This window comes from Talpa occidentalis, unplaced genomic scaffold (genome assembly GCF_014898055.3).
Source record: "Talpa occidentalis isolate TD23 unplaced genomic scaffold, MPIMG_talOcc4v2.1 talOcc4.13, whole genome shotgun sequence".
NCBI classification, from domain to species: Eukaryota; Metazoa; Chordata; class Mammalia; order Eulipotyphla; family Talpidae; genus Talpa; species Talpa occidentalis.
Window position 1 is genome coordinate 78,024,927 of NW_023601322.1, and position 14,186 is coordinate 78,039,112.

Here is a 14,186-nt window from a genome sequence, read left to right on the forward strand (position 1 = left end):
TTTACTTAAGCACTACCTAAAAGATTGTGTACCACTGCTGAGTCACAAAATGTTAGTTACCATTTTGAATTCATTCTTTTTTTAATGGGAGTTGTAGGATTTTTCCAAATCTAAGTTTTAATTCAGAAAACTTGTAAGAATGCTGCTTAAATTAAAATTCAAATTATGGATTCAGAAACAAGGGATCAAAGTAAGGAAAAGGAAGTCCAAGTTAGCAGCTGCAAGATACCACAATTGAATTTAAAAACTCTGGGGACCTTAGGCATTGCTTCCTTTTTATAGTTTTATTTTTCTTTTCTTTTTTCCTTTCCTAGTAAGAACTGCTTGATCTTACAGAGTAACTGTTATGAAAGAGCACAGAAGCAGAACTCAGTCCAACTTAGTATCAGGTGTCTACTTAACAAAAGGAAAGTAGAAATGCATCTGTTCTTTAAATGATCAATTTATATGTATCCTAACTAACCACCTTTGCTGGAATACATGGTTTAAATGATGCTGGGAGGGTAATGTTCCAACTTTCACTTCTTTTGAAGAGCATGTCTCCATTTCCTTTGCCCTTGGTCCTAACAAATTTGGTGGGAAGAGATGATTTTAAAAAAATCATGAATGACATTCATCTTAAGGGTTATGTAAGACAAAGAGACGACTTTATATATTATACATCTGAGGTCTTAATACACTCAATTAGAGTGTAAATACACTCAATTTTTAATATTTATCCCAATATGCAATAAAAGACCATCATAAAGGCATTGCAATATGGTTAAAAGTCAAAGAAAGATAAACTGCTTCCATTGTACAGTTTACTGATGCAATCAAGAAAGGGTAGTGATATATTTTAGAATCATATTCATAATTATAGTTAAAACAAGTTGATTGAACTTCACAGAAGATACCAGAATAGGAAGCTTCCAGAATTTCTCCCTTCACTTAAATTAAGCTATGGAGCTGGCAACTGACAGAACCAAACATTTCAGAACTCAAGTTCAGTACAATACCTGACATCCAGGAAGGATTTGATGGAGAGAGAGAGTGGAATTCAAGGAAATCTTTGTTAGTCAATGGCTAATTGCAAAGATAATGGAACAGGGACTCTAAATGACCAGACAAGAGAAGAAATACAGTCTTTGCAAAATCGTTTTAGAAAAGTAACTAAACAAACATATAACTGTAGCCCCCCCCCACCCCAAACCAACAACAATTATTCTTGGGTGATGCAGATGGGGGAGGGGTCTGATTTCCAGAGTTGCCATATTACAATATTCAAAATGTCTAGTTGTTAATAAAAACTGAAAACTTCACAAAATGTGCTATGCCCATTTGTGAAAAAAAAAAAGGAGAGAAATTTGCTTAAAAACATCCCTGTGGAAACCTTACGGACTTACTAGACAGATGATTCTACTATCTTAAATTTGCTCAACACATTGAAGGGAATCGTGGTCAATAAGTAAAGAAAATCACAAGAACGATCCATGAGCAGGTCGGGAACATGTCTAAAGGGATAAAATGGTAAGAAGAAACCAAGCAGAAATTCTGGAGTTGAAAAGCGAACAAGTTCAAATGGAAAATTCATTGGAAGAGTTCAGTAGCAGATATAAGTAGGATTAAAGAATTAGCAAACTTAAAGATAACTGAATTACCCAGTTTGAGGAGCAAAAAGATAAAAGATAAAAGAAATGAGCAGATTCTAAGAGAACGATGTGGAACTGTTATGAAGCAGACTAACATATACATTTTAGGAGCGAATAACTAAAAACATGTTTACACCCTTATTCTCATTCTGAGTCTCAGATTCTCAGAATTCTCTCTTTGCCATCATTGACTCCTCTCTCTTTCTCTCCCTCCCTCCCTCCTTCCTTCTCCCCACTCTCTCTTCACTCCTCTCTTTCTGGCTTCTCCTTCCCTCTCTACCTTGACCCCTTCCCAGGAAAAAAAAAAAATCCTAATGGCTAGGAAAAAGACTGCCCAGCTTCCCTTTTACCCTGCCCAACCTTCCCCCCTTTCTCCTCATCACTCTTCACTTGTCTTGCTTAACCAGATCCTATTAAAGTTACCTATGATCCTTATTTTACCCAATGCAATGAATAAATATCTAGTGCTCTTATTCAACCTTCTAGTAAAATATTATACCTTTGAGTACTCCATGTCTCTGCTTCGAGGACTTGTTTCTCTTTCTGATTCTCAGCAAGAGAATTGGCTGGACTTCTCCTTTTCCAATCCCATAAACAATGAAAACTGAGGCTTCATCCTGGGCTCTCCTCTCTCCCTTTCTACACTTATTCTCTCACTAATCCCACTAGGTGACATAGTTGAAATATTAGTCATTTGTTGATGACACTCATCTGTTTTTACATATACTAATACTTAGCTTCAGACTAGCTGCAACAACCTACTTAGTATTGTCAATTGATTATATACCAGACATCTAAAACTTCATGCATTCAAAACAAACTTCATATTCTATTCCTTCCCAATAAATGGAACTATCCACCTATATGTTTAAACCACGGATGCATTTAAAACTTCCCTTTCCCTCATCATCTTACCTAATCCATCATGGAAGATAATTAAAACCACCCATTAAGTAATGTGAATTTTCATGTTTATTTATCTCCTCTCATTTTCTGTACTCCTAGATCTTCTCCTCTGCAACCCACACACACATACACAGCAATTAATATTGCAGGATAGGTTTCTAGTGTCACTCAAAAACCACTCAAAAACAAATGGAGTCTTGCCAAACTTGCATAGTTCATGCTACAGAAAAAGGAGTGGCTAAATTTTAAAACAAAGGCTTTCTTTGTGCTAATTCCTTCACAAGCTAACTTGGACTTGTAGTGCAAAGTACGAAATTCCTTAGCCCATAACTAATAGTAACAAACACTTAAAAAAGTATCTATGCTACCTGTGCAATGGGCAGGAACCCCTGTGTCTGAAGATATATTTAGTTCATGAAAGTGGTTTGGTCTCATTTTAATTACAGTTATAAACAAACAACTAATTTCTTGTCCTACCTCCATCCTAGACAGAAAATAGATTTTATATTTATTAATATTTTTGCCTTTGGCAGGTTATTTTCAGGCATTTCTAGACTCATGTACATCTTAAAATAGACTTCCAAGAACCTATAATTCAGAAGTACACTTGCTCCATGAATTAGCCTGCTACAGCTACTGAAAAGTGTATTACAAACTGGGTGGCCTAAACAACAGAAATATATTGTCTCACAGTTCCAGAGGCTTTAAGTCTGAAATCAGCAAGGCTGGTTTCTTCTAAGGGCCATGAAGAGCAGTCTCTTCTATGCCTTTTCCCTAGCATGTGGTGATGTGCTGGCAACTTTGGCATTCGTAGATTATAGAAGAGTTACCGTGGTCTACATTTATCTTCACATGACATTCTCCCTGTATGTCTGTACCCAAATTTCTATATTTTTAAAAATTGAGATAACACCATATTACAATACTGTGTATGATTCAGAGGTATAGGATCACACCTCATCAGATGTATGTTTACACACCATACTGCTATCAAGGACTCCAGAGTCCTCCACAAAAGTCCATTGAGCCTCCTTCCCCCTTTATTCTTCACCTTCCCCCGCCTCCTTTTGTAGCCTCAATTTTGCAGTCAGATTTCTAGGTTTTGTTTTATGTTTCATTTTGCCTGATCCATTGTTTTGCTTCCGTATATTCTATATACAAGTGAAATCATCCAGTATCTGTCCTTTTCCTTCTGGCTTATTTTCCTTAACATATCCTCTCCAGTTCCACTTATATGGTGGCAAATGGCAAGAGTTCTTTCTTTTACAGCTGAGTAATATTCCATTGTGTATCTATACCACACCTTCTTAAGCCATTCTTCTGTCATTGGCACTTAGGTTGTTTCCATAACTTGGCCATTGTATTGTTTTGCATTCTTTGGGTAGATACCTAGAAGTAGAATTGCTGGATCATATGGTAGATCTATTTTTAATGCTTTGAGAAAATTCTGTGCTGTTTTCTATGGGGACTGGACGAGGCTACATTCCCAACAATGGTATACAAGTGTTCCTTTTCTCCACATTCTCACCATTTGTTTCTGATCTTTTCAGTATGTGCCATTCTCACAGGTGTAAGATGGTATCTCATTGTGGTTTTGGTTTGTATTTCCCTGATAATGTGATGAGTAACTGTATGTCTTCTTTGGGGAAGTGTCTATTTATCTCTCCTGACCATTTTTTGGTTGCGTGGTTTTGTTTTTTGTCTTGAGTTTTTTTTCGCTTGTTTGGTCTTTTTTAGTTGTTTGAGTTCTTTATAGATCTTGGATATTGGTCCCTTGTCATATGTACGATATGCAAATATTTTCAGTAGAATAGCTTTTTTTATATAATGGTAGTCTCTTTCACTGTGCGGAAGTTGTTTAGTTTGGTATAGTCCCATTTGTTTATATTTGCTTTTGTTCCTCTTGCTGTTGGAATCAATCTGTGAAGTCAGTGTTGTGTAGTGTTTTGCCAATGTTGCCTCCTCCTTTAGACAATTCTGGGAAAGGACTACTCTGCCTGGGTGTGCTGTGAATTTAAAATGCTTGTCACAATCAGAAATGTAGTGTCAGCATAGAGCTGTTTGGATGGCTGGAGTTGTGAAAAAAGGCTAAAAAGTTGAAGACAGGCAGTAGGGAGGAAAGAGTTCAGTGAGGGGGTAAGACACAGGGTTTCCAGGTGCAAAAACAGTGAGGAAAGGGCTAGGCTGAAAGAGAAGAACCTAGGGCCTCCCTGGTGGCACAGGGGTTAAGTCTCAGCACTATGAAGTTATTGGCAGCCACTGCAGCATGAGTAGAATCCCAATCCCTGGCCAGGGAACTGACCCACATAGTGCAGCAGACCTTTCCTGTATCGTCCGCTGCTTCCCTCAGCAGTGTATTTCAGTCAATCTGCCTGTTCTGTTCCCCACTCTATCTCTGGTGAATCCTTTCACCCCCCCACACCTCTGGCCTGTACCCCAATTCTTGTATGCATAAATAAATAAATCCAAAAAAATGAAGAATTTCACAGTGGAGATGACTTTTTTCCAGTCATGGTTTTGTAGAAGTATGAATTGGGAACATCTTCATTGCATTATTTTCTGCTATTAATTAAGGATGTTTCTATCAATGGTGGGAGGACTAGTTGTCTTTGTTTGCTAGCAACTAAGGGACTACTTTTCTTTTGAGATGCTGCTTAGCACTTATAGTTATGTATTTAATTGGTTTAAAAGTAACAATGAACTTAGTATATGCTAATAAATGTATTTGAATTAAAAATAGCTCTCATCCCAAACAAAAAGAAAGGTTAGTAAGGAGAGTAGCAGTGTTTTACATTTTTTGAAAATTTCCTTTACCTCTGGATTAATAGAGTACAGCTGGATTTTCATATCTGCTCTGTGTTCATCTCTCATGTAGCATCTGGAAAACCTCTCTGTCTACTTGTGGAAAAAAAAAAAGCCCTATAACCTGTTAGTACTATTGTGTGAGTAGTTTTGACTTTGAAGTTCCCCTGAGGGGTGTCAGAGACTGCCTGTTACTATGATCTATTCAATAATGCCAAGAGACTAACATTTATACAATTCCAAATTTAAACATGAAACTATTCCTGAAGAATAATAAATAAGATCTTCATGCACAAAACACATGGTCAATAGAAATGTTCTTCTCGAAGCCCTGGGGACTCAAAATGGGAAGAAAAAAGACCTAATTCTAAGAAACAGGTTAAGGGTCTGATGTAATATCAAAGGGCTGCAACATCTAGGCCAAAATGAGGAAATTCAAATTACAAAACTTTCAGAAGAATTCAGAAAATACATGGGAAAATTCAGCCTGCATGGAGCTTCCCATAGGAAATGAACACAATTAACGACTCCACTATTAATGATTCCAGTATAAGATGGGGTAATCGTGGATCAGTAATGTGAAGCTTGGGTTCAGTCTTGAATATTACTTTTCCATTTAATTAATTATCAAATCCAACTCATAAATATTTCTTGACTCTGTCTTCACTACTGATTTAAACATTTGTCATTCTAAACTCGATTTTTGCAAGAGCTTACACACTAATATCCCTATCTTCTCTCAACTTTGTCCTCTTTAGTACCCTCTGCGTTTTCTCTCTCAAATATAAGTCTGAACACATCCTCTTCCATGCTTTAATGGCTCTCCATTGCTTCTAGATCAATTCCAGTTGTTATATGGAAAGAGCATTAACTCTGACACACTAGTGAATGAAGCCTAACTTGATTTGAGACCCCAGTGGAGTCACTGTTGGAACTTCTTACATTGGCATGTGGTGCAGTGGGAAGATAACAGACAAAATAGATTACAATTGGTGGGAGTGGAGAAATGGGAGAGGAATTATGATTGCTTCTAGAAAGGATATTTAACTCAAATTTCTAAGAGAAAGAAAAGTATATTGGAGGAAGTAGCATCTAATTGAAGATCTGAAGGAAGTTTGTTGAGATTTGTTGCATAATGGGAAAGGGAGTAAGAGGAGATGATGAGAGTAGAGCAGAGAAATTCTAGGCAGAAGTAGAGGGAAAGGATGTATTAATTTATGCTCAGTTCTAAGTAGTAAGGCCTTTTGTTCTTGCCTAGATGAGGAAAATGAGAGAGAATATGGTACAATGCAAGAATTGAAAGTGAAGTAATAGTGATGTGCAGGGAGTAGGGAGTCGGGAGTCAGACCACAAATTGTATTGTAAGGTCTGCTAAAGAGTATAGATTGGTCCTAACCAAAAAAAAAAGGGGGGGAGGTTTTAATTTAGAATGTAGTTCAAGGAAAAATATGTAGAAGCTTTACTCCACAATTCCAAGTAGCCATTAAGGATCAAAATGAAAGTCAAGTCGGAAGAGGCTTCTGCAGTTGGTGGCCTGGACAAGGACAATGATGCCTTTGGGGACGATAGAGAAAAGAAGACATATTCAAGTGCTATATGAGAGAATTATAAATAATATTTAGCATTTGATTGGATGTGTGGAATGAAGAAAAGTAAAGAATCAAAGAACCACAGATTTCTGATAGGAACCACAGGGTGACTGAGGGCACTTTCCCTGACTTAGGGGATGTGGGAAAAGGAATAGATATGGGGCAGAAAGATGACGAGGTGAATTTTGACAGGTAGAGCCTGAGCTGACTGCAAGAGCCTTGGAGTTATTCAGTAGGCAGTTGGAAATTAGGCCTAGTGTCAGGAAAAACATCAAAAATAATGATGAAGAGTTTGTTCTCAACTAATTGTATGCCCTAAAGCAGGTTGCCAAGAGAGAATGTATAAAAAAAGCAATCAAGAGGGTTGCAAGTCCACAAAAGAGCTTTCATCTTTTGCAGACTGATTTCCAGGGCTGTTGGGAGAAATATATGCATTAACATACTGGGTGTACATAGCAGAGTTCTTCAGTCAGAATATGGACTCAATAAATAACTGTGAGTAAATAAATGAATAATTGAAGAAAAGTATATACCTAATTTACTAATTTATATGTAGACATTATGCAAAGTGAAAGTTAATTTACTGTCTCAGAGAAAATCTTACAATAAAATAAAAAAAAAAAAAGGCTAAGCCCATACAAAGACACCTGCTCTTATCAGCAGAGCCATGACTCATAAGGGACAAGCCCTTTTGCTTTTTCTCAGACAAGAAAGTCACATTTATTAGCACCCGGTCAGCTATTTAAAGCTGACCTCTGTTTGATCTTGACATTTACAAGCAAAAGGAAGTCTTTAGTTATATAAGAAGCCAGCAGTCCACGCATCCAGCCTGTAACAACAACAGAAGCTCATTTGTCATTGTTCCTGACTCTCTTCAAAACAACACATTTCTTTACCAGCTTGTATTTTTTCCCTTACCTCTCTGAGACTCCCTATTGATGCCCAACAAGTCAATAACAGAGAGAATATTGACATCTGCTAGACAGGAGGGTGTGTGTGTGTGTGTGTGTGCGTGCGTGTGTGTTTTAAGAGGGAACTCTTATGCTATAAACTCAACCAGAACTCCAGTTAACAAAATTGTTAACAAAAATTCCCAATAACTAGGCTTCATGCTGATGAGAATGCCATTCCAGGTCAAACAGACTATTTGTAATTTTATGGCATTAAAGTTGACTTCCAAATAGATTGGAAAACAAAAACTCATTCACAAAAACTCATGATTCCAGATTGGCATATCAAGCATAATTTCTGAGCATTTGCAGAAATGAATACTCCTACCAAGGGCACATTACTTATTTCAAATAAACTTGACATCAAGGGATCCACTGTTGGATTCAAACAATGGAAAATGAACCAGAACATTTTTGAGGCAATCTCAGATTGCACCAAATCATTTTTGGCCATTCACACACATATTCAACATCTGAAAATTTGCTGAAGTTCTATATTCCTTCTGTTCCCAAACTTAATGAAAATAAAGATTAAACATGAAGAGTCAAATAATGAGAGTTTGTTATAGAGTCTTAGGTAGAAAATGATGAATAATTTTTGATTATTAGAAGCAAACATACTTGTCTTTTGTCTCACTTGTTTACTATGCTAAGTGTTGAAAGGAAAAGATCAATTAGAAGATACATTCAATTTCAGGTACTTTATAAATAAGAGAGATTCATTGTGGTTCTCACAAATGTAAGGTAAAGGACCCTGAAGACTGAATCTAAGTTCTAATTCAAGAATTTATGCTAGGGATTCCAACTAGCAGTGCTTACTGAAAGGCACAGTTATAGAGCAATAAAATAAAATTGAGAGCCTGTGGAATTATATACAATTGTTTTTGATGAAGCTGTCACAACCATTCAATGAGAAAAGGACTGTATCTTCCGTAAATGATGCTGAGAAAACTGGATATGAATATGTAAAAGAATATTGAGTTTAACAGGATAAACACTATCTGCAACAGTATGGTCAAGGGGTTGGTTGAACAAGACAGGAATTGCTGTTTCCCAATCTAATATCCATTCTTTCCTTCTTGTAAAAGAATTCCCATACTCTTGGAAATGGAAATGAAGCTCTATCATCCTGCCTAAATACCCACGTTTCTTAGCTCCCATGCAAATAGCATTGTTTAGGAATATATAAGAACTAAGTGAGTTTTTGAGAAAAACTTTTTTTTTTAAAAGATTTATTATTTATTTATTTACTTATACAAGCACTGGGTACAGTCAGAAGTGCGGGAGGGCGAGAGAATTCACCAGAGCCAGGGCAGGCAGAAGGACTGAAGTATATTGCTGAGGGGAGCAGCGGGTGGCAGGAGAGGTCTGCGCACCATGTGGGACCCTCCTCCGGTGCAGCCAGGGATCAAACCGGTGCTGCAGAGGCTGCGGGCAGCTTCGCAACCCAGCGCTCAACTGCTGCGCCACCCGGGAGGCCGAGAAAAACTCTTAACAAATGTTGCTCGTGTGGCAGATTACCATGCCTATTTTTCTAAAATGTGAATAGAATGGCTGCAGCTGCAGGTACATCTTGGACCTTGGGGATGGAAGCCATGTTTGTCAATGGACAAAGAGGCAAAGCTCAGGTTCCCCCCAGGATGATGGAACTGTCACTCCTGTTCCAGGCTGCCTATGTTCAGACTTACTTTATATGAATGAAAAATGTCTTCTCTGTTCAGGCCCCTCTTACTGAGGTTTTCTTTGTTAGGCACCCAAGAATAATCCTAAACTGATTCAGTAAGTTTCTGTGTACCTGAGATGCAGGGCAAGGGTAAAAAGGAACTAAGGCCTGAAGGTCTGGGTTAGCAGTAGAACTTAACTTTAGCTTAATCCAGGAACTTGTTAGAAAGGCAAATTCTTGACCTCCACCCCAGCTGTAGTGAATCTGAAACTCTGGAGCTAATGTCCAGCAATCTAACAAGCCCCTCGAGTTCTAATTTGGGAATCCATATAGGTTCTTCTTATTCAGTATTGATTGAATGGGAAACTTCTTTTAAGTGGCTTTGGTCTAAATGCATATATTCTTAAGAATAGGAACTTTGAATTTTGAAAGCACTAGGGTGCTAACATCATTTTCCATCTATTAACTGCATGACCTTGGGCAAATGACTTGATGTTTTTTACTTTCATTGTCCTCATAGGTGTTATAATAATAGTGTTCCTCATAGGATTATTGTGTGGATCAGGTGAAATTATGTAATTGCAGGCAGAGTACCTGGAGCACTGGTAAGTGCTTAATAAATGTTAGTTGCTCCCCATACTATACATTTACAGTGCTTTGGAGAGGTCTCATAGCAGGCATGCATTCCTGTAGAATGCGATTTAGACATCACCCTACTACAACACCTTACATTCTTCCTCACCATTATTGTTTCTGTTGATTTTTTATTTATTTATTTATTTATTTATTTATTTATTTATTTATTTATTTATTTATTTTACATCATTGTTCATTTTTAAACAATATTTGCTTCCCAACCCCCTCAAGTGTAGAATTTCCTTCCCCAAGGCACCCGTGCACCATCACTACAGTCCCCTGTGCTCCTCCTTGCCTCCCTCTGATCCCTCTCCCTCCTCCTCCCCTGCATTTTCTGTTGATTTTTAAGAAGGGAGAGAACTTCAGGCAGGGATATCCCAGAGGGAAAAAGAAAGGGAATGGAATCTTTTTATATAACTTAACTGGTCAACTTTGCTGCACAGTAAGGGAGGAAACAGAAAGGCCTAGTTTTATTTGGGGCTTTCTGAAGTGTCTGACAGGAAAATCATGCCAAATTGGCATATGAACTACTATTAAGAAGTAAGAAATAAATAAAACTATAATATTAATTGCTATTGAAATTTCTCTGCATTTTTGAATAGCATCAATAAACCTCTCTTTATCAAAGCAAAAGGGGTAAAATTTTTATGCTCCAAAAGAGGTGGCTCCTTGCTGTGCCTTGTCTATGTCTGGTTCCTACCCAAGAAAAGCACAGTTAGGTGGGGAAAAAGGTCAAGTTAGCCCCCAGATTTCCCATCTCCTAGTCCTTGCATCAAATCATGAAATCTCTTTTCTATCTAGAGATGCTGGCACTTAATATGTAACTAATATTTTGCTATGGTACCCAGAAGAAGCCTGAAGCTAATTTTGACTACATAGTTATTAGTGCATATACCTCCTCAGTGATTCCCTTATCCCCAATTTCCTAAAGAAACCCCTGAAAATGACCAAATACCATTCCCATTCAACTCCAGACAGAGCAGAAAGAGACAGAGACCCAAGGGATGAAGCAGAAAGAAAGAGTAAGTTTAAGATACTAAAGTTTCTTTACTAAATCAAGAGCTAAGAAAGAGTAAAAGAGAAAGCTGGATGGTGAAAAAACCAAGCTAGGACAAGGGACCTGTGTGTGCAGGGGTTCCTGGTTGAGAAACTATGAGATTGCAAGTGCTGTAGAAAAACTGCTGTGTTAGGACTTAGACCTCTTTCAAATATTCTGAGGGACACCAATAAAGAAATTTCTTATACACACACAGACACACACGCACATGTGCATGCGGGCCCATGACATGACTGAGGTAGCAAACAGTTCTGTAAGACCACTGACAGAAGTGAGAATCTTTTAAGAGCCAGATTCATTTATCTCATTTAATTCTCACAATAACCAGTAAAATCAGTGTGTTACCCCCTCTAGATAGGACAACTGTGACTCAGAGAAATTAAGTGAATTGCCCCAAGTCATAGAGCTAACAAGGAATGGAGCAGAAACAAGCCTGAACTCTGCTGGGTTGACTTCCAGAGGGAGGCAAGGATGGAAGGGAACCAGGAGCCCTTAAAGAATGAGAGTCTGGCCCAATGCTGGGCTGAGTCGCAGGAGCTGGCCTACAGTGTCGCGCTAGAGTGGATGTCTCTGAATGTATGTGCCAGGATCTGGGTGATACTTTGTTAAAGCCTGTTTCAGCACAAAAGCTGCATGTATGACTTGTACAGCTCACCAGAACCCTTTTCGTTGTCCCTTCTGTATGCACTGGTGATAGAAGCCCGCACACAGCAAAAATTGCTATTTATGAGTTTCTCCAGAAACCTTGAAAATCTTTCCCTCCTCCTCGGCATTTTTTTCTTCTCTCCTAGTGCCCCTTCTTGTCCTTTTTACTCAATTTCCAGGCATTTCCTCCCTCTGATTGTCACCTAGAGGAAATACAATCAAGTATTTTCTTTTGCAAAACTTGGCGATGTTTTGAGTAATTTACCATTATTATTCAGGACAAGAGTTGGATTCCTATGACCCTTTCTCATTCAAGCCAACTTTTTTGCTGCAAACCTATTTCTTATAGCTTCGAATAGCCCAGATTAGAAATCTTAACTGCAAATTATCCTCTTATCATGTTTCTTTTATTTTGGCAATAGTGGCATGGCTGCAGAGAAATAAAGAATAATTGTTATCTAGAGGGAAGCCAACAAAGAATTCTGTTTACTGTATGACCTCACAGAGGAAGTAGCCACAATCTCCTTATTTCCTCACTATTTTGAAGTTTCTTCTTTTTTATAGTGAGCTTACAGAGATCTTTCTGAAAGGGACCTTTTCAGTTTGAGTAAACAGAGACTCAGGATGGATAGAGGTTTAGTGTAGATGACAACCCCAAGCATCTATACTTTCCATTCTGAATTAATTCTATGTGTCTAAGAGACAAGGTCAGGTGGATTAAACTAATGATAAGATGGCCTTTACTTAAAGACAGACGCCATTGGTTGACAATACCGTAAGCTAGCACTTCTTGGTCCAGCAATGATCTTTTGCTTACCATTTTCTCTCCTTTCTAGCCCCTCTGGCCAGTCCAGCTTGCCAATGCTCAGCCACATGACTGATCTAACTGATTTGAATTATCAGTGAAATCCACTTAGCAACCCCAACATCCTTATGACAAATTCTAAATTTATTTTTAAAAGAAGCCTTAACATGAATATATGTTAAAATACTCTCTCTCGCACACATACACACATACGCACAGAGTGTTGTATTGAATACTAAAGACAATGTGTCTCTTTGCAACCGCTTAGTGGCAGAGACTGCTAAGGAAGACAGTGGCACCCAGTGGACAAATGTTTGAGATAGGTTTTCCATTCTGAAATATTCTCATACCATAAGAAAAGTCAATTTTCTTACCTTCCCCCGTGCTCCTCTTATCCCATCTTAAAAACACCTATTAAATTTAAAAATAGGGAGGAGGAGAATGTTCTTACTTTTTATCCCTTAAGAAAAAGACCAAATTAAAACAGTGGCGAAAGCAAAAATCTTGGGATTAAGTTTTCTGAGAATAGTATCTATATTTGATTAACCTGTTAGAGCTATAACAGTAGAGACAGCCAAATCCAATAAAATGCTGGACTTAATTAAAAATGGAATATTGAAAATGCTTGTAACATACTTAAAAAAAAAGTCACACTTTCCTTTTCCTCAAACTATTGCCAACTTGCAGTTAAATTCACTTGGTCATGCAAATATGGTAACTCTAAGGATAATTCTTCAGGAAAATAACACAACCAGATCTTGCAACTTAGTCCTATTGTGTCCTTTATCTGGGAGGCATAAAATCACCCATTTTCACTCTGTACCCCTTTCATTGATTCTTTTGGCTGTGAGCTACTTGGGTACATAAGGCCTGCTAACATCTTTCTTTCCAAAACACCTAACCTGCATCTTACTCAGGGTAGGTAAAGAGAAGTTGAGTGAAATCCAGTTTCCATGTATTTATGGTAACTACTAAAAATACAAAAAAAAAAACCCACAAAAAACAAAAATAACTAATCATTTTGATATTACATAAAGGGATTGAGTTAAGATTCTTAAATATTAAGGATGATTTGTTGTATAAAAATATTTTTTATAGAGAACAAAAAAGGATGAGGACTTTTATGGATGAGTTGGATTTTAAATGAGACTTTGAAAGACATTCAACTACAAAATAAACATCTTCTAAGGGCAGCCTTGTTCCAGCAAGGGTGTCCTCTTTCAGTTAGTCATTCAAAATCTTTTAGTTTAGAGGCTCTGAAATTCTTAGTTTTTTGCTTTGAAATGGTATCCTATGTTCATCATTACAGTTCTTGTAATTTATAATTGTGCTGCAGTTAGAGGCTATTTGTTTGTTTGTTTTAGAGACTGGTTGGCAAACCAGAATTATGGCATGAGGCTGAGATGGAAACTTTCCCCAAAGGGTCTCAGCCATAGGCAACATACTTTCATTGTAAATACCCCGGTGACCTACCAGTCACATTTATTCAGTAAACAATAAGC

The 14,186-nt window shown here is 37.6% G+C and overlaps 1 protein-coding gene across 10 annotated transcripts in view; it reads right to left on the reverse strand.

Annotated features, from left to right (window-relative positions):
• CCDC192 (coiled-coil domain containing 192) overlaps positions 1-14,186 on the reverse strand; it is a 247,052-nt gene that overhangs the window by 199,932 nt on the left and 32,934 nt on the right. The window lies entirely within an intron of this gene.